The sequence below is a fragment of the Octopus sinensis genome, linkage group LG4 (assembly GCF_006345805.1).
Source record: "Octopus sinensis linkage group LG4, ASM634580v1, whole genome shotgun sequence".
NCBI classification, from domain to species: Eukaryota; Metazoa; Mollusca; class Cephalopoda; order Octopoda; family Octopodidae; genus Octopus; species Octopus sinensis.
In genome coordinates, this window is record NC_043000.1 from 2,950,960 (window position 1) to 2,977,377 (window position 26,418).

A 26,418-nucleotide genomic window follows, 5' to 3' on the forward strand; every position below is an offset into this window, starting at 1 on the left:
AGGGATAAAGGGACCCTGCCAAAGGCTTTCTCCGAATCAACAAATGCCAAATACAAAAGTTTATCTTCAGTTTTCTATTTCTCCTGTAGTTGCCTTACCAGAAATATAGTAGTATCAGTGGTGCTTCTCTCTGGCACAAACTAAACTGCATCTCATCTAGACTAACTGTCTCCCTAATAAGTTGGGCTATGATCCTCTCTGTAACTTTCATCACTTGATCCAACAATTTGATACCTCTGTAAATATTTCTATCTAAGGCATCACCTTTACCTTTGTAGTAGTTGTCTATGGTGCTGCTACACCAGTCATTGGGTTTGGCGCTTTTCGTGAACCATCTGATTTACAATATGGGTGATTAGACCTTAACCCACACCGCCAGATATTTTAAGCACCTCAGTGGTGATTCCTGATTGGCTGGGGGCTTTATATCCTTAATTGCTTTCCCTCACCTGGATCAACATTTGGCAGAATCTCCTGGTTGTTCAGTAAATAACTGCAGAATTCTTGTATGTTGTCTGATGATGGGAGAGTCCATGATGGCACATAAAAAGCACCTTTTGAGTGTTGGGCTTCATGGAAGCAAAGTGGCTGATGCTAGTGGCACGTGAAAAGTTCCTTTCAAGTGCTGGGCCTCACGGAGGCAATGATGGATGGCTGAAACCTTTGGCATTATGTTGTGCTCGAGAAGAAGACCCATCAAGCTAAGCAAAATCACAGACGTGGCAGATACAGGTGTCATGCAAACAACACCTGTGCCAGTGGCACATAAAAGCACCCATGACATTCTCAGAGTGGTTGGCATTAGAAAGGGCATCCAGCCTTAGAAACTATGCCAAAACAGACTGGAGTAGTGCAGCCTTCCAGCTTGCCAGCCCTGGTCACACTGCCCAACCCATGCCAGTATGGACAACAAACGTTAAATGATGATGATGATACATTTATATGTGTACATGTATATGTGAAGGCACATGTCCTAGTGGTTAAGGTGTTGCACTCACAATTGCGTGACCATGGGTTCAATTCCCACACCAAGCATTGCATTGTGCTCTTGAGCAAAGCACTTCATTTCACGTTGCTCTGCAATCATTTCAATATCATGTGGCAGCCATTGCACCTGTACAGGTACTGTCTATCTGAAGGTGGAAATGAGCTTATGTCTACACAAATATTTAATTCACTATAAACAAATCATCTGTGTGGTTGTTCGGTAAGAAATTGTCAAACCCTCATACATCGCCTAACGACGGGAGAGTCCATCATGTATATATATGTATATATAGATATATATATATATAAGATACAGTGTACATTAAAACACATTAAGAGGCTTCCATCATAGGAATCCTTTATGCTAGAAAGAACAGTTAAAGTCCAAACCACTAATTAGGGATAAATTCTCGAGGCCACTGGTAGGAGAAATTTCTAAAATTTTAATTACCCTGATATTATTAAATATAAATATATATATATATATATATACCGGAGTAAACACATAAATGCGAAACAAGGTGGAAAAAAAGAGTACTCAAATACCAGTGGTAGAGTAATATGCTTTATTTAAAGCAGCAGAAAATTCAACAAAACCTGTTACTCTGAGTTTCGCGTTGCCGTTCATCGTTGAATTTTCTGCTGCTTTAAATAAAGTATATATATATATATATATATATATATAGGAGAGTAACTTTCTAGGTGCAATCCCATGGTCATTCATGACCGAAGGGGGTCTTTACCCTTTAATATATATATACACACACTTATGGTAGTCTCTTTTAGATCAAGAAAGACAGTTCTGCAATTTCTTGTATAGCCTGCTCAACTAATGTGTTTATAGTGCTCAAATGTGTGCACTGTGCATTGGGTCACAGGTGCAGAGTGTAGCACACGTCAGATGTCAAAATTATTGGAGAACAACATGAGATGAAGTTTTTTTGCTCAAAAACACAATGTACTACCTGATCCAGGAATCGAAACCACAATCTTGCAATTGTGAGTGCAACTAGGAGATGCACCCTCATATACACATTTTTGGAAGCACTCCGTCGGTTACGACGATGAGGGTTCCGGTTGATTCGAATCAACGGAACAGCCTGCTCGTGAAATTAACGTGTAAGTGGCTGAGCACTCCACAGACACGTGTACCCTTAACGTAGTTCTCGGGGATATTCAGCGTGACACAGAGAGTGACAAGGCCGGCCCTTTGAAATACAGGTACAACAGAAACAGGAAGTAAGAGTGAGAGAAAGTTGTGGTGAAAGAGTACAGCAGGGATCACCACCATCCCCTGCCGGAGCCTCGTGGAGCTTTAGGTGTTTTCGCTCAATAAACACTTACAACGCCCGGTCTGGGAATCGAAACCGTGATCCTACGACCGCGAGTCTGCTGCCCTAACCACTGGGCCATTGTGCCTCCCATATACACATTTACATATATCTATATAAATATATATTGCCAATTATATACACACACATATACATTTATAAACACAGTTACACTAATATCGTATGTCTGCATGAATGTATGCAATTAAGTATACACATGCAAGTGAGACAATTATTCCATCACAGAGTTTAGTTTATTCTTTCATTGAATGATGAGGCATTACTCTGTCAATATTGTGAATTTCCTGTTCCTATCATGTTCCTAGAAGTGAAACCACTTACCTCCAAGAACATGCAAAAGAACAGGAAATTCAGACATAGTAACAGTGAGTAGGTGCAACTTTGAAGATACACACACACACACACACATGTAATTATATACCAATATGATATATATAATATATATACTCACATATATATGTATGCTTTTACTGCGATGGTTTTTGTTAAGCAGTGTCAACTTTTACAATTCTGTAAAAAAATAATAATAGTATTTTATAAGATCAAAGCTTATAAAATACTATTTTATGTGTGTGTGTGTGTGTGTGTGTGTGTATTTTTGTATGTATGTATGTATGTATGTATGTATGTATAGGATGCAGTGAATAAACTGTCGTCTAAATTTTGCAAAAACGAAAATAACACTGACATCTCATTTTAACAGATATATTTACCAAAATTATATAAAAATATCTTGAAATACTAAAGAGTAAATTTATTCAATAAAATCACAACTATGGTCTCCAGACAACTTTCGAATATCCTGCAACTCTTATGGACAGTCTCCTTGTTTAAGTAGGTGAATGCTGCCATAATCTTTGCCTTCAGTTCATCTTTGGTGTTAAATGGAGTTTTGTTGGTATCTTGCTCAAATGTGCCCCACAGATAATAATCAAAGCGGCTGCAGTCCGGGGAATTACATGGCCAGATGTTAGGAGTGATGTGGTCACAGAAATTGTCTGACAGCCAGGACTGGGTCCTCCTGCTTGTGTGGGATGGGTCAGAGTCCTGTTGCCAGACACAGGGTCTTCCAGCAGCCACCCTCTTGACCCAGGGCAGGTCTACTTCCTCCAAGCACTTTATGTAGGCTTCCCTGTGGAGTCTGAGGCCGTCTGGGAAGATGAATGGAAGCATAATGTCACCCTCACTAGTGATCACTCCAAACACCATGATATTGACTGGGTGTTTGATTTTTATCCCTTTCGATACATGTCCTCAAATTGCTCTGTCCTTAGATTGACACACAAGCACTCTGAAATGTTCGTATTGGAACTTCTGACACGAATGCCAAGCAGCACAGCATGTCATTTCCAAATTTCTGGCAGAGTGAATTGCATCATGGTGCTGTTTTTCTCACAGATGGTGCCCAGCTGACCCTACTATACTGTGTAGTCGACAAAATCAAAAGCAAACAATGCGCAAGTTTGAAATTAAAAATATAAAATGATGACAATTTACCCATGGCATCCTGCATACCAAATCAAAATAGATGAACATCAATGGAATTTGTATCTTTGTGGTACCAGTGCCGGTGGCACACAAGAAAACCATCCGAACATGGCCGTAGCCAGTACCGCATTGACTGGCCTCCGTGCTGTGGGCACGTAACAAACACCATCCGATCGTGGCCGTTTGCCAGCCTCGTCTGGCACCTGTGTCGGTGGCACATAAAAAAAACACCATCCGAGCGTGGCCGTCTGCCAGCCTCGTCTGGCACCTGTGTCGGTGGCACATAAAATCACCCACTACACTCTCGGAGTGGTTGGCGTTAGGAAGGGCATCCAGCTGTAGAAACACTGCCAGATCTGACTGGCCTGGTGCAGCCTTCGGGCTCCCCAGACCCCAGTTGAACCGTCCAACCCATGCCAACATGGAAAGCGGACGTTAAACGATGATGATGATGATGATGATGATGATGTGTGTGTGTGTGAAGGCGCATGGCTCAGTGGTTAGAGCATTGAGCTCACAGTACATGAGGTAGTAAGTTCGATTCCTGGACCAGGTTCTGTGTTGCATTCTTGAGCAAGACACTTTATTTCATGTTGTTCTGGTTCACTCAGCTATGGATGGAAACTGAAAGAAGCCCGTCATATATATATATGTATTTATATCTATATGCATATGTCTGTGTTTGTACTCCCCATCACCACTTGACAACCGGTGTTGGTGTGTTTACATTCCCATAACTTGGCGGTTCGGCAAAATAAACCGATAGAATAAGTACAGGGCTTAAAAAAATAAGTACTGGGGTCGATTCATGAGACTAAAAATCCAAAGCAGTACCTCAGCATGGCCGCAGTCTAATGACTGAAACAGGTAAAAAAAAAAGATACATTTATATATATATATATGTGTGTGTGTTTAAAATAAGAATTCAAAAATCTCCTATCAGTTTTAAATAAATAAATATATAAATCAATAAATAATCACGGCCAGGTGTTGTCAAATTCTTTGTGTTTTGATATTTTAAATTCCTCACACACCTTTGTTTACTAATTGCGAATAGGAAATATATTTTGCCACTCACCTCGTATATATGTTGTGTTGTCCTTGTATACTTCCTGATCTTCATTAATAAAGTTGATTTATGATCAAATATGTTCCAGCTGTGACCATCAGGTTTTGTTTTTATTTGCAGTCTTAATCTATATCTATATTTATAAAACTCTAGTTGTGTGAGTGTCTGTCCCCTTCGATTTAGATTCCTAACTCCTCCCACATTTTGCGGTGCAGTTTAAACAAATTCGGGTATCTTATAGTCGTGATTAATATCGAGCCCGTCTGGCTATTAGCGCGCGTCTACGATGAGTCTACAATTTTAAAAATAATTTAACATCATTTTTTATTCCATTTTAATGCATAAAATGCATCGTGTGTCGATGGCGGCGGAGTTGGCGTCCACGCTCACAGCTGCACCTGTTTGCTTCTCCCCCTTCCCTCCCTCGTGAAGCTGTGGGGGAGGGAGTGTAAAGAAATCAACGTCGTAATGCGTTGTGAAGGAAACCAGCGTTCTTTTAGAACAACGGCTTCATGGCTTGAAGACACCAAAACAAAAATGGCTAAGAAAGCCCGAATTTATAAGGGAAGTAACTCTCTAAAAATGCTTATATAGTTATTTCCCTTACAAACCCGAGCAACGCCGGGCGATACTGCTAGTCTTTATATATAAAAGTGAAGTTGTGTGTCTGTCTCCTACGATTTAGATTCCTAACTACTCCCACATTTTGCGGTGCAGTTTAACCAAAACCGGGTATCTTATAGTCGTGATTCATATCGAGCCCTTCTGGGTATAAGCGCACGTCTACGATGAGTCTACGATTAAAAAAAAAATTACCATCATTTTTTTCCATTTTAATGCATTTTTTCGCTATTATATAAGGGAAGTAACACTCTAAAAATGTCTACGATGAGTCAACGATTTAAAAAAAATTTACCATCATTTTTTTTCCATTTTTAATGCATTTTTTTGCTATAACTCTCTAAAAATGCTTTATAGTTATTTCCCTTACAAACTGAGCAACGCCGGGTGATACTGCTAGTATATATATATATATATACGTGCACGCATGGCCAAGAGGTTGGGTAGCTTGTTTTGCAACCATGTGGTTTCCAGTTCAGTCCCAATGAGTGACACCTTGGCATGGTGTCTTCTACTAAAGCCCTAGAGCAACGAATTTGATAGGTGGAAACTGTGTGGAAGCCGGTCATATACATAGATATATGCATTTAAGTACATTTGGCTACAGCTCTTCAAGGCAGTGCCCCAGTATGGCCACAACCCAATAACTGAAACAGTTAAGAGATAAAAGATATATAGATTTCAGTTCAAATACACCGCCTGTGTTTCAATTAATTTTGAAAATAATGAATTTAGGAAAATAACTTTGTCAGTGTAAAGCTGGCGCTTGGAAGATAAATTAACATGAAGACAGATTCAGGCAAATTGGCATGAAAAGGGTTCTGAGTTCAAATTCCGCCGAGGTCGACTTTGCCTTTCATCTTTTCGGGGTCGATTAAATAAGTACCAGTTACGCACTGGGGATCGATATAATCGACTTAATCCGTTTGTCTCTCCTTGTATGTCCTTTCTGTGTTTAGCCCCTAGTGTGTACTATAGAAATAGGTATGAAAAGGGTTTAAAATAGTAGTGACATTTGTAGAAGATTTAGTGTCTCTTTCTAGCAGTTTGATTAACCGTATAAAGGCTCTTTTATTCGCTCACAACTGTTGTCTTTCAGTCACCACTACCGCTATTATCATCATCATTATCAATGTTTAGGTGGAATTTGAGGAGATTTGGTGGCTATTCCGATTCTGCTTTAGCAACTACTGTCGGTGTATAAGCCGACTGTGTATGTAAGACGACTCCATAATTTCCTTCTAAAATGTAGGCTTTGAGTTATATTCGCTTTATACGATCACCTTTGACAAAGTGGCTGAAAGGTGCGTGGGACAGAGTGTAACATCATATTTTTATCGCTAAGTGTTTTTGCTGGAAGCATGTTGCTTCCTACAGTTTGTGGAGTGGAAGCACTCCGTCGGTTACGACGACGAGGGTTCCGGTTGATCCGAATCAACGGAACAGCCTGCTCGTGAAATTAACGTGCAAGTGGCTGAGCACTCCACAGACACGTGCACCCTCAACGTAGTTCTCGGGGATATTCAGCGTGACACAGAGTGACAAGGCCGGCCCTTTGAAATACAGGTACAACAGAAACAGGAAGTAAGAGTGAGAGAAAGTTGTGGTGAAAGAGTACAGCAGGGATCACCACCATGCCCTGCCGGAGCCTCGTGGAGCTCTTTTAGGTGTTTTCGCTCAATAAACACTCACAACTCCTGGTCTGGGAATCGAAACCGCGATCCTACGACCGCGAGTCCGCTGCCCTAACCACTGGGCCATTTGTAATCTCTACAGTTCTACAGTTTGCAATCTTGTTTCACGAAATTATTGGTAGGACTGTGTTCGGACTGTTTACACTGGTCTTCGGTCTCATCTATTCTAATTCATTTGATTACATCAATAGGTATGTTTCATTAATATTTGAGTAATGTAAATGTTATATATATATACCGAATACATTTACTTCGTTTCTTGTTACAACGTATTACGGATCATGTTTGGGACATGTTTCTCGAGAAGCGGTCAGTATACAATGTGTCCTCTAAGGCGGCGAGCTGGCAGAGTCGTTAGCACGCCGGGCGAAATGCTTAGCGGTATTTCGTCTGTTGTTACGTTCTGAGTTCAAATTCCGCCGAGGTCGGCTTTGCCTTTCATCCTTTCGGGGTCGATAAATAAAGTACCAGTTTTGCACTGGGGTCGATGTAATCGACTTAATCCCTTTGTCTGTCCTTGTTTGTCCCCTGTATGTTTAGCCCCTTTTGGGTAGTAAAGAAATATGTACAATATGTCCTGTCTTTGCACATTTACTCCGGGGTATACTTTGTAAATTTTCTTTTACTCTCCAGACTCGTACTATTTTCTTGTTTACTCCGTATTCTTTTGCAGCACCACAGTCAGCGTACGCTACTAGTTTCAGCTTAGTACTAACTTCATATTTCCTTCGTTTCTTAGTTGGAGCCATGATAAGGTTTTATGATAACAGAAGAATAATGTTCACTCAGAGGATGTGCTTCTGCTCAGAGTTGAGTGACTACTTGGGCCTTTTCAAGAAACTTTGTCTTTATATGTTTTAAAGTACTGGGAACTACAAGGTTTTTTTTTCATTGACCATTTACAGAATCAACAATTGCTGCGTGGAAGGTGTTTATAAACCATTTAAAAACACATAAAAACCGTTAGATTCACTTCAACATTTAAATTTAATCTGTCGAGATATTTTCGTCGCTTTGAGACCGCGACCTGTTCACTGACAAAATTCCGTGCTAGCACACGACCTCAGATCAAATCATTTTCTGTGCAAGTACATCTTCAACATTCATTGAATATTTTGGCGATCTTTCGTCTCTAGTAGACCTTTCCGTCGATTTCCGTAAAAATGTTTTTTTTTACATATGGGCTTGCGGGAACTTTTGAAGTAATGAGAGCGAAAGAGACTAAGAGAAAGCGATTTTATGACGAGGGAAGTTCTTTTGAAGTTACCGAAGCATTGATGTACATGTGTGTGTGTGTTTGTGTTTGATGGGGTGTGGGAGACAAACAGTATGTTGTGTAAGTGAAGTGCTTCTGTTAGTGTGTGTGAAGAGACAGAGTAATATGTGAAAGAGAGAGATAACTGACATTTTTTACTCGGTGTATGTGTATATGTATGTATATTACTTCAAAAGTTCCCGCAAGCCCATATGTAAAAAAAAAAAAAATTTCACGGAAACTAGAGACGACAGATCTCCACATTTTAATATAATCCAGTTTCCCAAACATATCTGTGAAGTCTCAGTAGAATATATTTAGTAGTAGGACCGTTATAACTATGCAAATGCTTTACATGTTCTTCATAGCCATTGGTGGCACTCCACACACAGCATGTTAAAGTTTGGATCTTATACTCAGAGTTTAAGACTACCCCAGGTTTGGAGGCGATTCTTTTTAAGGTTCAAATTCCGTCCTGTACACCGATATATGCAGTTGTTCTATTTCTCCTTGGCTTCATGAATTAAATATTTTTTGGAAGCAGTGTCCTCATATAATCAGAGATGTTATCAGGGTTCGAGCTGGCAGAATCGTTAGCACGCCGGGCAAAATGCTTAGCGGTATTTCGTCTGCGTTTACGTCCTGAGTTCAATTTCCGCCCAAGCCGACCTTGCCTTTCATCCTTTCGGGGTTGATTAAATAAGTACCAGTTACGCACTGGGCTCGATATATTCGACTTAATCCGATTGTTTGTCCTTGTTTGTCCTCTCTGCGTTTAGCCCCTTGTGGGTAGTAAAGAAATATATATTATCAGGGTTGCTTAATGTTTTGGCTAAATTGTTGCATAAAATATTGAATAAAAGTAAGTCACTAAGTTTAAATACTTACATGCAATAGTACATTTATTAACATATTCCATGCAGTGAGCATAGAAAATCTATACCTACAGTAAAGAAAAGATAACGTTTGCTCAAGGACTTAGAAATATTTTAGTGATTTTAGCAAGTAAGGGAGATAACTTCAGACAGGTTTTTGATCTTAGATTTCCTCAGCGAAGACTAAGGTATGACAGAATCACCTATGACAATCACTTTTATACTTTGATAAATATAAAAGTGATTCATATCTAATGAATCACTTAATGCATGAAAGTGACTCATTACATATGAATCATTTACATACCTAATTGATACAAAATAATTCACAAAATAAATGCAAAATGTTATACAAGAATATGTGTGAAAATTAGCATTTGTACAGAAAAAGAATAAATTAGTCACTGAAGTTAATTAATCAGAAAGGCCACATCCATGAAAAACTATATACTGTATGGATTAGTGTGAACATATTTAATCTTGTTTACTGTATTCTGGTTGTATAATACTAAGTCTACTCTGAGTTGACATAGCCTGTGATCAAAGGCATTGCAGCATGCAGGACTACGTTATCTAACGTGTCTTTCTTCCTTTAAGACAATGAGATATGATTTGAGAGGTATTTGGGTGGTATCTCTAGCAAATCAAGCGACCACATAGATGGCTGTTCATTGGCTCATATTCTGCAGATCTTAAGAATTGAAGTTCTGCTTCAAAGAGTTGGTTGTTTCTTAGACCTTCTGAGAGATGATTTACTTTCTTTTCTTTTTTTTTTATATATATAAATTGTGAAGCCTTTTTAACCAAAAGTTTTTGAAATGTGCCAGTCCCTTAGGTTTCTCAATGTCTTTTCTAAACAACGTTTTAAATTCTTCAACTACTATTGAAATTACTTGTTATTTCTCCAACTACAATCAATTTGGGCATTACTGTTGTAATTCTCAGAGAAATATATTTTATTCAAATATTTCGAACCAGAATTTTTCAATTCATTCCTTTTGTAAAAAATCTATTCTATTTCTATATTTTACATATTTAGTTTCTCTGTACAACTTTCTATTTTCACTAAACATTTTATTTTGCAATAAATTGCTTGTATCTATTTTCGTATCATCTGATCCACTGAGATTTGGTGACAATTAGCTGTTTTAGACGTTTCTCTAATTACCAATTTTATTTTTAACTCTGTGCTTCTTCTATATCATTTTAGCTTTCTTTTATATATATATTTATATATATATATATATATATATATTTTCATATATATATATATATATATAATATATATATATACCGATATATTTGTTTAAACAGATTTCATATTTCTGTTTGTATTGATTAAACCTTTCTGTTTTAATCTGTTTCTCTGAGTTTATTTTGAACACTGCCTGACATTTTTTTCCCTTATCGAATATTTTCCTCTTCTGCTTCCCCCCCCCCACACACACTTTACGCTTTTCTAATAGGTGTTACATAGAATATGTGTGGCCTACAACACGTTGTATCTTTTTTAGAGTCTGTTATGTGGAGAATTTGCTAAATTGCTTTACCTTTTTTTTTTTATTTTTCAAATTCGTCCTTCTCATCTGTGTTATTTTAAAGCAAATTTAAGAATAAAAATGGAATATTTACCACATAACTGCACAAATTTTCCCACCCCTACTTCTTTTGTTCATATTTGTTTCGGATCTTTTCGGTTTGAACGGCAGTTTTTCTAGCGGTGTCATCTGAAATTGTCACCCATAATTATGACCCTAGTATCGATCTATTGCATTTCAATCTGTTTTAGGGTTAGGGGTGGGGGGAAGGGTATCTTTTTTTTCTTCAGAAATGTAAATAAACCCAATCTGTTTCTTAAACGATGGACATATTCATACGGCACATAATGTTTTCACCTCAATAGACGTCATTGATTGGTTGAAATTGCAGAAATTGGAGAAAAAACAACAGCAAATATCTTACAAACCCTAGAATTTTCTCAATAAAGCCAAGAGAAAAAAATGTTTTATAAACACATTCTACCAGTATACGAAGTTTAAAGTGTTTAGTTACAAGGAAATTATTTTAAAAAACTGCCGTTCAAACCGAAAAGATCCTTTGTTTCTACTATAGGCACAAGGCCTGAAGTTTTGAAGCTAGTCGATTACATCGAACCCAGTTCTCAGTAGTATTTATTTTATCGACCCCAAAACGATGGAAAACAAAGTTGACCTTGGCAGAATTTGATCTCACAACATAAAGAGTTGGAAGAACTACTGCTAAGTATATGGCCCGACGTGTTTCCAATTTGTTTTCTCATAAAGATTCCAAGTACTATTTCACCCTTTTCCGTCTGAAATGTGTTAAATGTCATATTTACATCATCATCATCATCATCATCGTTTAACGTCCGCTTTCCATGCTAGCATGGGTTGGACGGTTCAACTGGGGTCTGGGGAGCCCGAAGGCTGCACCAGGCCAGTTAGATCTGGCAGTGTTTCTACAGCTGGATGCCCTTCCTAACGCCAACCACTCCGAGAGTGTAGTGGGTGATTTTATGTGCCACCGACACAGGTGCCAGACGAGGCTGGCGAACGGCCACGATCGGATGGTGTTTTTTATGTGCCACCGACACAGGTGCCAGACGAGGCTGGAAAATGGCCACGCTCGGTTGGTGTTTTTTATGTGCCACCGACACAGGTGCCAGATGAGGCTGGCGAACGGCCATGATTGGATGGTGTTTGTTACGTGCCCACAGCACGGAGGCCAGTCGATGCGGTACTGGCTACGGCCACGTTCGGATGGTTTTCTTATGTGCCACCGGCACTGGTACCACAAGGATACAAATTCCATTGATGTTCATCTATTTTTATTTGGTTTGATTTTCACTTGCCTCAACAGGTCTTCACAAGTGTCACAAGAAGGATATATATATATATATATATATATATATATATATTGTATAAAATCCATTCTGTCTGTCTGTGTGTGTGTCTTCTAGGATCTCGGGCATCCTCCATCTGATTGCGCTCAAATTTGATATGTAGATACCGACGTTATCAGGGCGTGTATAAGTCTTGAAAAAATTACAAAAATCGATTTTGGATGACATTCTCGAGGCAAGAGTTATCACGGGTCAAGGAGCAGGGGATGTTGTTTTTATTTCCATCTTTATTTCTTCTTTTGCTGGTGTCTCAAATTTAGGTTAAATCAGTGTTTCTCAAAGAGGAGGCCTATGGGACGGTCGGACAAGTTGTTTTGAGAAAATTTGGTTTAAATGTTTGACAACTCGGCACCATCCATTGGACGAGGGGGGTTGTTTGCTCGTATATATATATATATATACATATATATATATATATACATATACATATACATATATACATATACATATATATATATATAAATTTTTTCAGAATGATATAAAAATTCAAGGTTGTGAAAGATTTAAGAACATTTATAAATGCTCTAAAATCAACTGTAAAGAAACAAGATTCATTATTCTTCTTTTGGGAAGGATGAACTGATGTAGTTTTCTCTGTTGGTGTAACAAAAGTGATGATTTCAAATAGATAGTTGAAAGGACTAAGGAAAGAGCTTTTCCTTTCCTTTGAAATAAAACCTCCTCATCTTCTTCAAGTACCACATTAAGTGGATATAACAGTGGACACAGAAGTGCTGTCCACCAGAAATCCTTATGTGAGATGTTCAAGAGTAATGAATATAGTTTCAAGAAGAAGACTGACCTTTTGTTTCACCTGGGAGCTAAAGATATTCTGATAATAATGAGGATCTCTGAGCTAATATTATAACAGAAAAGGTTGAAATACCTGATAATATGTTGTTGGTCAACAACAGATCTGGCCTGATTGAGTTAACTTGATTTAGAGGTATTCCAGCAGTGATCACCTGTCTTACTTTCAGACATTGTAAATCTGTATCTAGAATTACATTATCCAATGTGTCCTGTTTTGTATAAGTCGGTGGTAGTAATTTTAAGAAGATTTAGCTACTATTTCTATGAGTTAAATCATCACATAGGGACTTTCTCCTTTGGCTTGTACTAATAGGCTGTCATCTTTAAAATAACATCAGTCTGTGAAGGACTTGTGTTTGTACCCCTGGTGTTTGTACCAGCACCATCTACCACTTGGTAGGTGGTGCTGGTTTGGCATAAGTACCAGGCTGAAAGAAATAAGTACTAGAGTCGATTCGTTCAAGTAAAACCCTTCAAGGTGCCCAGCATGGGTACAGTGTAATGACTGAAATAAGTACAAGATGAAGGATATATAAATGTGTGTGTGTATGCAATCAAAGGTCAAAACAGTTTCACTGTTTTAGAAATTTTAGGCTTCTTTCAGTTTCCATCTACCAAATCCACTCACAAGGCATTGGTCGGCCCGGGGCTATAGCAGAAGACACTTGCCCAAGATGCCACGTAGTGGGACTGAACCCGGAACCATGTGGTTGGTTAGCAAGCTACTTACCACACAGCCACTCCTGTGCCTATATATATATATATTCTTTGTAAGCCCAGTACTTATTCTATCAGTCTCTTTTGCCGAACCGCTAAGTGACGGGGACATAAACACACCAGCATCGGTTGTCATGCAATGCTAGGGGGACAAACACAGATACACAAACACACACACATACATATATATATCTCTCTCTATATAAACGGCAGTTTGTCTGTGCGTGTTTCTGTGTGTCTGTTTTCTCGTACCCTCACCCTGACCACGGCTTTCAACCGATTCTGATGAAACTTGACACACACATAGCCCAATGTCATAATTCAAAACTAACGCAGCGAAAATTTTGAAAAGTTCCCCCAGTTCTGAAAAAAATCGATAAATTCGACATGGGGTCGAGAATAAAAAAAAAACAAACCACAGACTGTCTAGGGGACGCAACTCAACCTTTTATTACTCTCAAAAAAAAAATTTACCATCATTTTTTTTCCATTTTTTGGCTATTTTTTGGCTATAACTCTCTAAAAATGCTTTATAGTTATTTCCCTTACAAACCTGAGCAACGCCGGGCGATACTGCTAGTATATATATATATATACATATATACGACAGGCTTCTTTCAGTTTCCGTCTACCAAATCCACTCACAAGACATTGGTCGGCCCGGGGCTATAGCTAAACTGAACAAAAAATCCCTAGTAGAAATACCCAAGTGATGCCCCACAGATGGTTTTTTTTTGTCAAACTCTGCTAAATCTCTGGCAGTCCCAGCGTACAACCTCATCTGTTAACTTTACCATATCTTGTCAATGGATTCAGATGATCCAGAACAAGAGTGTGGTCGACACTATATGTATATATATATATATATATATATATATAATATAAGTCCTGGGGTCGATTTGCTCGACTAAAGGCGGTGCTCCAGCATGGCCACAGTCAAATGACTGAAACAAGTAAAAGAGTATATATATATAATATATATATATATATATATATATATACTCTTTTACTTATATATATATATACTCTTTTACTTGTTTCAGTCATTTAACTGTGGCCATGCTGGAGCACCGCCTTTAGTCGAGCAAATCGACCCCAGGACTTATTCTTTGTAAGCCCAGTACTTATTCTATCGGTCTCTTTTGCCGAACCGCTAAGTGACGGGGACGTAAACACACCAGCATCGGTTGTCATGCAATGTTAGGGGGACAAACACAGATACACAAACACACACACATACATATATATATATATATATATATATATATATATATATACATATATACACGACAGGCTTCTTTCAGTTTCCATCTACCAAATCCACTCACAAGGCATTGGTTGGCCCGGGGCTATAGCAGAAGACACTTGCCCAAGATGCCACGCAGTGGGACTGAACCCGGAACCATGTGGCTGGTTAGCAAGCTACTTACCACACAGCCACTCCTGTGCCTATATATATATATATATATATATATAAGTTCAGCAAAATTTAGATTCAAATGAATATGGTATTTAAGTTAGATGCACCAGAATTTTGTATGGCGTTATCCATATAAATCCATGGGGTGATTATAATCAAAATAAGCAACAAGAATAACTTCGGTAATTTGGTACGATTGTTTCATGCTACATCATTTTATTAAATATTGTAAGTATTACAACAGTGTGTGTATATATATATTCTCCTCACTTGAAACTAGGTGACATGTATATCATGACTTTGGGTCCAACACACCTGGCTTAGTGGTTATGATGGACTCATGATTGCAAGATTCTTGGATCAGGTAATATGCTGTGTTCTTGAGCAAAACACTTCATTTCATGTTGCTCCAGTTGACTCTGCTGGAAAAAATGAGTATTCTTGCGATGGACTAGCTTTCCATCCAGTGGGGAATACATATGCCACAGAATCTGAGGAAATGACCCTGTGTCTCTTTTTAACTTGAGAAAGAGCTTTACAAACAGATGCAGAATTTTGTTGTCATTGCAAATAAATAAAAATTACATTTGACAAAGGAATCTTAATGCTAAAGGGTTAAAAATGATCCTGTTTTATCTTGTAGCTTTGACATTTTGAAGATATGAATGTTTATTTTTAGAATGACATTGCTACATCCTGTCTACTGGTGTTGTTTTCATCTTGCCCGCTGCTGCCGGTCCCATCCTCTGAGGCATGGACAATCCTTCGTATATCCAAAACGTGGCGTGGCATACCATCGACCGAGATGTTATTCTTTGAATTTATAGAGGTTATTGTCCCCTTTCCCCATTGTGATGTACACCGTGCGTTTGGGGGTTTTATCCAAACTTCTTCCCCAACCTGCACGAAGGCGTGCTCTTCCTCTGCCCCGGGTCACATTGATGCAGTACATGGATGCCTCCACTCGTACCTGAATATCGCCCTGTGTGGCACCGACTCCTCAGCCTGTCCATATTGTACCAAAATACAGCCTCGATTGGTGAAATGTGACCCCTCTCTGCCATGGCCTTGATGGTACGATGAATGCCTTTCCACCACCCCATTTCCACTTGGCCGGTATGCTGCCCTGAAGAAGCGGTTGACCTTCCACCCATCAAGCATTTCTTTCAGCACATCCGAGCGAAATGCAGTGCCATTATCCAGAGGCAGTTCATCCATGGGGCCTCATTCCAGGAATATCTCATTCAATACTTTCACAATTTCTTCTGCAGTCCCCGTCTTCATCTCCCTCCATATGGCCAACCGCCCCGGTCCACAGTCAACCATTGAGAGGTATGTCCCCTGCCGGTAGTGTGTTATGTCCACCGCCAGTCGTTTCCAGTCATGGTCCACTGGAATACTTCCCGCTTCATGTACGCCCGGAGCAGGGTCAATGGACTGGCACCTGTCACAACTGCTAACCACTCTCTGCACACTCTGTCTTGTTACATCGGAGTCAACTTTTCTGGCTAGGAACAATGTCCTGTCCACACCCATGTGATGCATGGTATGCAGTCTCCGCAACTCCAAGTCGCTCAGACGGCATACTGCAGCTACAGCCTGCTTCGCATCCTCTGGCACCTGCAACCAGGCTCCCTTTACCCTGGTCAGTACGTCTGCCCTGTTCTTCTCGGAAGGCACAAAGATCACGCTCAGCTTCAGACTGAACTCAGTGGTTAGTTCACGTAGTATTCCTAATCGACGCTTTACCAGCATCTCTGCAGCCCCTTTGGTCCGCACCCTCCACTCATTGGTGATGACTGCTGTCACCCAGTCAAGTACAGTGGCCGAATCAGTCCTGATTTCTATGGTGTGCAACCCCCACTTCAAGGCTAGGTTCACCCCCTTCAACATGGCATCCAACTCGGCCACATTGATATGATTGCAGTCATCCGTCTTCCTGAGCCAGGCTGCATCTTCCACCATGACACCTCCCACTTTTAAGACAACCCCTGTTGCGATGCTACTGGCGTCACACCATACAATCCCACTCTTTGATTTGGGAACATACCAGCTGCCCCTCACTGGGTCCTCTGCTCCTACTCTGACCAAGACTTCCTGCATCATGTCGATCGTCTTCTCCCCCACTCTATCATTCCACTTCACTCCTTTGGCTTGTCTCTTGATGAAGCTACATGCTGTCCGGAGCCAACCTGCAATCGGGTAGTGTCCCACCAGCTTCCCACACACAGAGAACAGTTCCCGTCTACTCATGCTGGCGCCCAGTTCAGGGACCTCATTCCCTCACCGGAACACCAACGCGCCGGCCTTGTCTCTCCATAGCTTGAGGCCCAGTGCAGCACCTCCCTCCATTGCCTCTGGTGGCTTGGTGATCAGTCCAAAATTCTTCAGGTGGCCTATGACCTCCGTTGCTGGTATCATGGTTTCATCCACCAGAATGTCATCGATGTACAAATTGGTGGCCCTTTTTACTCTGTCCACCTTTCCCAGGATGGCCTTGAGAATTGTTGCCATAATCTTTGGCACTGAATTCAGCCTGAACCCCAACCTGGTCAGACAGTACGTCCGGCCCTTATACCTGACGAGCTGGTACTTCCACAATTTCTCAGCCACATGCACCTTCAAATCAACAATCGTGCCGACTTCAAATCAACAATCGTGGAGGCCCCTGTCATCTGCCTCCACTCTCGCAAGGTGTCTCCACAGACATCCGTGGCCTCGCCGCCTGTATGACACGATACGTGGTCATTCAGCTCTCGGAAGTCAAGCACTTGCCTGACCTTATACTTTGTGGGCTATATCACCGCCATCAGTGGCAGGACTCCGCTCTCTTCTTTAATCCACCACTCCACCTCCCCCTCGAACTCACTTCTGGCATCTCCTTTTAGAGTATGCTGATAGCAGCCCACTTTATTCTTTAACATCGGGGGCTCTCCCTTCTAGTGCCACTCCACTGTCCACCTCTTGCCATCAAAGACAACCCGAAAATCCTGGTCTTCAATGGTGTGCACAGCATGCTTTTCCTCATGGTTGTCGCCGGTGCATGGTCTCGCCCTACATAGTTTCCCCGCTAACCCAAACGTTACACTGGCCTCGTTAACGGTGACACCTCCCAAGCGGGTGATTGCATCTATCCCCATCACCACGTCGATCTCGTCCACCAAGTAACCAACCACAATCGCTCGCAGCCTCAGCTGTAGTCCCTGCACTACAATCTGCGCATCTGTAACCCCTTCACAGTGTACTTCTCTCCCGTCGACAGCTCTAACACTGCTTTCTCCACTCCACGTCTCTGCCACTTCTGTAGTCATCAGGGTTGTCGTGCAGCCCGTGTCCACAAGGGCTCGCAACATCTTCCTCTCTACCAGAATGTTGACCACAGGTAGCGACGATAAACGTGCCTCTACTGATCAAAAGGGACAACTACCGGTGCAGTAGTCTCCCGCAGTCCGTTTCCCCGCAGACATTCGCTGGCTATATGCCCCGGTTCCCGACACCAGTAGCAAATCACCTCAGGCTTGGGTGACCCGCAGTCACACACCATGTGTGGACCTTGGCACTGGAAACACTGTCCTTTGAACGGTCGCACATGTTCTTTCTTCGGCCCCTCTCCGCTGCTCCTAGCTCGGCCACTTTTCGATGTTGCAGTCGCTGCTACCGACGTCGTCCTGCTGCACGAAACTAGTACGCGTGCCCAAGATATGATGTCCGCCATTGGCATCGAATGCACATTCGGAAGCTGCTGTAGCTCGACCGACATGTTGTCAGGAAAACCAGTCACGAATGCCAACCTAACCGTCCGGTCCAGTGACTCTCCCTTGTAACCCGCCAGTTTAGCCAATCTCCTAAGTTCATTGGCGAACACGTCCACCTGTTGCCCTGTCCATCTTGTTCTACCCAGGCGAGCATATGCTTCAAACATTCCCTCCGCAAAGACCTCCATCAACTGGATTTCCACTTTCTCCGCGCTGAGTTGGTCTGTCTCCTCCATCTCTAAATACAGTGCCAACGCTGGACCATCCAAGTACAGCGGCATGAAGCTCGCCAGGTCACTTATACCATGGAGCTTCGCCACCAACTTCACTTTCTTCAGCCAAGCGACTACATCCGTGTCGCCGCAGAACGGTTTTATCATTTCGTGCGAAATACGGGCACTCATCGTTTGTTTTTTTTTTTTTCTCTTTATGTGCCGAAATAGCTTGTAGTGTGACGGATGAAGAGGACAACAGAAAAAGAGAAGGAAATACAACGGGCCTTACCTCAGCGAAGATCAGATCTCTCTCAGCAAAGTCAATGCGTCTCATCGTTTCGTCGTCTCAGCTCAAACTGCCCCTTCGTTGATCGCCACACCTGTGTGCTCCTTGACCGCTTCTGCTTACCCCGCGCATGCGCCCTCCAGTCTTGCACCGGGTCCCTGCAAGCCCTACTTCCGCCCTCCCTTATCTGTCGTCCTCTCCACCGACACCACAGCTTTGATATTTTGAAGATATGATTGTTTATTTTTAGAATGACATTGCAAGGTAGGTGTGAAAGACTGGATCTGTCCAGTTTGAGCATAAAACAGGCAGAATATTTGGGCTGGATATGGTTGGTTTAAATGCTAAAGGGTTAATAGAAGAAAATTATGAAGCTTTTCAGCTGAATGATCCAACCTCATTTAACCATTCAACCATGAAAAAGGGGTGTGTTATCTTTTTTTTTTTCTACTATATCGAAATTAGCACAACTGGAGTTATGTGCTCTGATTTAAGGGTACAATAGACAGCCTACTTGAGTTTGAACAGCTTATAGTATTTGTATAAGGAATTCAGAGCCTTAATGATTCTGTAACTAATTAGCTACTAATGAATCATAACATCTGTATATTTTGTAATACTATTATTAAGGAAGGTTCATCATCCTCATCATCACCATTATTTTTCACTATCATCATCATCATCATCACCATTATTTTTCACTATCATCATCATCATCATCATCATCATCCTCATCATCATCATCCTCATCTACCTCTATCACTGCCACTGCCACCACTACCACATAATCATCATGATCATCCTTTTCACCACTACCATCCTCTTCGTCCTCTTTCTCTTCCCCTTCTTCCTCTTTCTCTTCCCTCTTCCTTGTCCTTCTCCTCCCCTTTGCCTCCTCTTCCTTCCTTTCTCCTCTTCCTTTCCTTCTCTTCCTTTTCTTCTCCTCTTCCTTTCCTTCTTCTCCTCTTCCTTCTCCTCTTCCTTCCCTTCTTTCCCTCCCCTTTTCCTCTTCATCCTTTTTTCTCCCCCACTTCTTCTTTTCCCCTCCTCTTCCCCCTCATACCCTCTTCTCTTCCTTCTCTTTCTCCTCCTCACCTTCTTTCCCTCCTCTTCATCCTTTTTTCTCCCCCACTTCTCCTTTTCTCCTCCTCTTCCCTCTCATCCCCCTTTCTCTTCTTTCTCTTTCTCCTCCTCACCACCTTTCCCTCCCCCACCCTTCTCCTCCACACCCCTCCTCCTCCTCCTCCTCCTCCTCCTCATCATCATCATAACCACCCTTCATCCAAGAGTGTTTAGCCAATTCCAGCCCTACCTATTTCATTGACACAATATACAAAACAAAAAGCACTTCTCCTTTCTGCCATTCAATGCCGATATCCTGTTGAAGTCTTCCTGACCAACCATATTCTCCGGAATTCACTGAAAATAAAGCTCCAGTAAAAGCAGAAACTTTCTCCCCGACCCGACCCAAACACTCCATCCTTTCTGTTCGTCATCCTCCTCCTCCTCCTCCTCTTCTACCGCCTCTCCCACCTCGTCCTTTCCCCCCACCTACACATATTCCCCCTCCTCTCTCTCTCTCTCTCTCTCTCTCCACCTACACATACTCCTCCTCCTCCTCCTCCTCCTTCTCTTCCTCTCCCTGACCCAAACACTCCACCCTTCTGTTCGTCATCCTCCTCTTCCTCCCCCTCATTCTCCTCCTCCTCCTCCTCCTCCTCTTCTACCGCCTCTCCCACCTCGTCCTTCCTCCCCCACCTACACATATTCCCCCTCCCCTCTCTCTCTCTCTCTCTCTCTCCACCTACACATACTCCCCTCCCCCTCCCCTCTTCTCCTCCTCCTCTTCCTCTTTTAGTACAAGTTCAACATCGTAACCGCTCTCCATTCGAAGATCTTTGCTGTGGCAGATATTGATTGGATTCTGTTTGTATTACATCAAACATTGCAATGTCTGCAGCGTGAGTAACAACAACAACAACAATATAAGCAGCAACAAGAAAAGAAACAACATAAAGCAACAAAAACAACAAAAAAAATGAGCTAGAGTGGGATTCTTTATGTGGTTACTCTGCCTGGTAGAAATAGCAACTGAATATCCCTCAACACACATCTTTCCGTATCAAAAAGAAAAGGGCAATTTATATTATGTGGATAACCTTCAGTTATAGGCCTGCTTTGTTCGGGCTGACCTGGGGCTAAGAAACAACAGCAACAGTAATAATGACCACAACACCAACAACAAAAGTGAGCTGGAGAAGGATTCTTTATATAGTTGCTTTGTCTGCTAGAAATAGCAACTAAATTTCCTTCAACACATATCTTATGGTATTAAAAAGAAAAGGATAATTTAAGTAATTTAGATGGTCAAGAATAGTTGAGCAAATTGACCCCAGGATTTATTTTTTTGTAAGCCTAGTTCTTATTCTATTGGTCTCCCTTTGTCAAACTGCTAAGTTACAGGGACGTAAACACACCAGCATCAGATGTGAAGCGATGTTGGGGGGGGCACAAACTCACACACACGCACACACACACATACATATATATATATATATACATATATATGACAGGCTTCTTTCAGTTTCTGTCTACTAAATCCACTCACAAGGCTTTGGTCGGCCCGAGGCTATAGTAGAAGACACTTGCCCAAGGTGCCATGCAGTGGGACTGAACCCAGAACCATGTGGTTGGTAAGCAAGCTACTTACCACACACCCATCCTGTGGGCAGAAATGCATGTATGTTATGCTCAATTGGGAATTTCTTATATCTTAGTCTCATTATACTGAGATTGTCCTTCATTCTTGTAAAGTGGAAAATATTTGTGGGTTCATAGTTTGCGGAGATCACTTTAGTATTGTTTGATTTTCTTCATGGGTAGCCTAATTAGGCTTGGACAAGGCTTAGACATTGGTGTCTAGTTTTGAGAGGTTCTGTGGCATACACACTCATGCACACATGCATGCATGCAAGCAAGCACACACACACACATTCACAAACTTTTTTCAGTATCCATCTAGGAAATGCATTTACAAGGCTTTGGTCGGCCTGGGAGACTCTACTGCAGAAGTCATTTGCCTGGGGTACCATGCAGTAAGACTAAACCAGAACCATGCAGTTTGGAAGTAAGTTTCTTATTTCTTTAGTGCCTGCTAAACGTAGAGGGGACAAACAAGGACTGACAAAGGGATTAAGCCGATTACATCGACCCCAGTGTGTAACTGGTACTTAATTTATCAACCCCGAAAGGATTAAAGGCAAAGTCGACCTTGGCAGAATTTGAACTCAGAACATGACGGCAGACGAAATACCTATTTCTTTACTACCCACAAAGGGGCTAAACACAGAGAGGACAAACAAGGACAGACAGACGGATTAAGTCGATTATATCGACCCCAGTGTGTAACTGGTACTTATTTAATTGACCCCGAAAGAATTAAAGGCAAAGTTGACCTTGGCAGAGTTTGAGCTCAGAACATACCAACAGACAAAATACCTATTTCTTTATTACCCACAAGGGGCTAAACACAGAGGGGACAAACAAGGACAGACATAGGTATTAAGTCAATTACATCGATCCCAGTTCGTATCTGGTACTTAATTTATCGACCCCGAAAGGATGAAAGGCAAAGTCGACCTCGGCAGAATTTAAACTCAGAACGTAACGGCAGACGAAATACTGCTAAGCATTTTGCCCGGCGTGCTAACGTTTCTGCCAGCTCGCCACCTTCTTAAATAAGCTTCTTACCACACAACCAAACCTACACCTATACAACACCTGTGCCATACACACTCTAACAATAATTGTTTCTAACATAGGCGTAAGGACTGAAATTCAGAGCAAAGTGGTTAGTTGATTATATGAACTCCAGTACATGGCAGATACTTTATCTTATAAACAACCATAACAGCGTTGACCTTTGCAGTGTTTTACCTCAGAACATAAAAAGATGGAATAAATGCCAGTAAGCTGGAAGAAATGCAGAGGCATGTGGTTTAGTGGTGAGAGTGTTGGACTCATGATTATGATTTCAGTTCCTGGTTAGGGTGTTGGACTCATGATTGTGGTTTCAATTCCTGGACTGGCCAGTGTGTTGTGTTCTTGAACAAAAAACTTTATTTCACATTGCTTCAATCCACTCAGCTGGTAAAAACAACTACTCCTTCACTGGACCGACATCCGGTTTCAGAGGGGAGTTTATGCACCACAAGAAACCAGGAAACTGGTCCTATTAGTTTGTATGACTCAGAAAAACTCTTTATCCTTTGTCTTATTTTATCAAACTTGTTAACAATTCTGCTAGCTTGCTGCTTTGACACAACATGTTAAGCATTACCAAAATTGCTTCAGAAATACTTACTCTTTACTCTTTTACTTGTTTCAGTCATTTGACTGCGGCCATGCTGGAGCACCGCCTTCAGTCGAGCAAATCGACCCCGGGACTTATTCTTTGTAAGCCCAGTACTTATTCTATCGGTCTCTTTTGCCAAATCGCTAAGTGACAGGGACATAAACACACCACCATCGGTTGTCAAGCGATGTTGGGGGGACAAACACAGACATACAAACATACACGCACACTCACATATATATATACGACAGGCTTCTTTCAGTTTCCGTCTACCAAATCCACTCACAAGGCATTGGTCGGCCCGGGGCTATAGCAGAAGACACTTGCCCAAGATGCCACGCAGTGGGACTGAACCCGGAACCATGTGGTTGGTTAGCAAGCTACTTGCCACACAGCCACTCCTGCGCCTAAACTTTAGATGCAGAAAATGCTTCAGTGTTTCTGTATTTGGTTTTTTTTTTTGTTTGATCAGAGGAAGAAGCAATGTCCATGATTCTTCATAGGTTCTCTGAGATTGATAGCAAGGAGGGAGGTGGATATCTTTAAACAGGAGACTTGACCTCAATGCTTGAAACAGTGTGGACTCTGCTCAGGGTTGCAAGGTGCCAGGTAGGGTTTTTAAAGTTAAACTGAGTGACAAGTTGAGTCTATCACCCAAGTAGGCAAAGGCAGGATTCGAACTCAGAGCACTAAGAGCTGCAACAATTACTGTAAGGCATCCAATTTCAGTTCTGTTAATCCATTCCCCTGGACTGGTACTATTTTTCCTGTTTCTTTACTATTCACAAGGGGCTAAACACAGAGGGGACAAACAAGGACAGACAAACGGATTAAGTCGATTATATCGACCCCAGTGCGTAACTGGTACTTAATTTATCGACCCCGAAAGGATGAAAGGCAAAGTCAACCCCGGCGGAATTTGAACTCAGAATGTAATGGCAAACAAAATACTGCTAAGCATTTCACCCGGTGTGCTAACCCTTCTGCCAGCTCGCCGCCTTACTGGTACTATTTTTCTATAAAGCCTAAAAGGGATTTGAACTTAAAGCACAATGAGGTAGAATAAATACCACAAGGTATTCTTTCCAATGCTCTGACAACTCAGGCATTTCACTACTTGAAAATAATTCAGTGTTTCTCATTGTCACGGGCAGAGCTGTGTAGTTAAGAAGCTCACTTGTAACCATGAGATTTCTGGTTCAGTTCTACATTGTCATCATCATTATTATCAACTTCATCTAAGATGATGAGCTGGCAGAATAATTAGCGTGCCAGACAAAATGCTTATTGACATTTTGTCTGTCTTTATCTTGAGTCAAATTCCATTAAGTTTGACATTACCTTTCATGCTTTCAGGGTTGGTGAAATAAGTACCAGTTATGTACTTTGGTCTCTGTAATTGACTAGCCCCACCTCCCATATTTCAGGCCTTGTGCCTATCGTAGAAAGAATTATTATCATCATGTGAAGACCAAAGAAAGACTATTTATTAAGCCTACTTCATTAGTATATCTTAATAACAAAACCCATTTTTTATGAGGATGATGATGAGGAGGAGGACTGGGATAATACTGTTGATGATCATTATTATAGACAGTACTAAGGTGGCAAGCTGGTACAATCGTTAGCACACTGGGTGAAATGCTTAGTGTTATTTTGTCTGCTGCTATGTTTTGAGTTCAAATTCCACCAAGGTCAACTTTGCCTTTCATCCTTTCAGGGTCAATTAAACAAGGACAGACAAAGGGATTAAGCCAATTACATCGACCCCAGTGTGTAACTGGTACTTAATTTATCAACCCCGAAAGGATTAAAGGCAAAGTCGACCTTGGCAGAATTAGAACTCAGAACATGACGGCATTGGAGTCAATGTAATCAACTAAATCCCCACCCCCAAGCTGCCCTTGTGGCAAGAATTTGAAATCATTATTATAGACAGTACTGAGGTTGATGTAATTGACTTTCCCGCTTCCCCAAAATTACTGGTTTTGTGCCAAAATTTGAAACCATTATCATAGATAGCATATCATCATTGTCATCATCATCATAATGTTTGTTATCATTATCATCCTCACTATTACCATCATCTTTCCTTGGGTTATTTCAGTTAATCAATCTTTCCCAGTCATTGCAGACACCCATCAACCCATTTTCCCACTATTTCTTCTGTTGATACCCATATTTAACAATCATTCATATTTCTCTACTCTCATATTACTACCCTTATAGCACTTCACATTTTACTGTTTACATTTCACTACCCAAATTTCATTGTCTAAATTTGGTTGTCTACATTTCATTGCTTACATTTTATTACCCACATTTCACTGATTGCGTTTCACTCTCCAAATTTCATAGCCTATATACTTTTTTTTCTTGCTATATTTCTCTGCCTACCTTTCCTTCTTCATATTTCTCTACCAAGTAATAAAACTGAGTTTCGAATGCATTCTTATTTCTTAGTTTATAAAACCTCACATCTAGGCTGGATACATATTGATTATCTTCAGTAATGTTTCCATCTAACTCTCAGAATCTAATTATGATATTGCCATAGCTATCTATCAACATGCCCTGAGTAGGTCTTAAATAAT

General features: G+C 41.1%; 1 protein-coding gene and 1 long non-coding RNA gene across 2 annotated transcripts in view; one reads left to right on the forward strand and one right to left on the reverse strand.

Annotated features, from left to right (window-relative positions):
* The window catches only part of LOC118762851, a 19,104-nt gene extending 14,365 nt beyond the window's left edge, over nt 1-4,739 (reverse strand). Inside the window, exon 1 of the long non-coding RNA XR_004998595.1 lies at nt 4,712-4,739. This is a non-coding gene — a long non-coding RNA (uncharacterized LOC118762851). The remainder of the gene's footprint in view (nt 1-4,711) is intronic.
* LOC115210856 (proton myo-inositol cotransporter-like) overlaps nt 1-26,418 on the forward strand; it is a 291,536-nt gene that overhangs the window by 56,083 nt on the left and 209,035 nt on the right. The window lies entirely within an intron of this gene.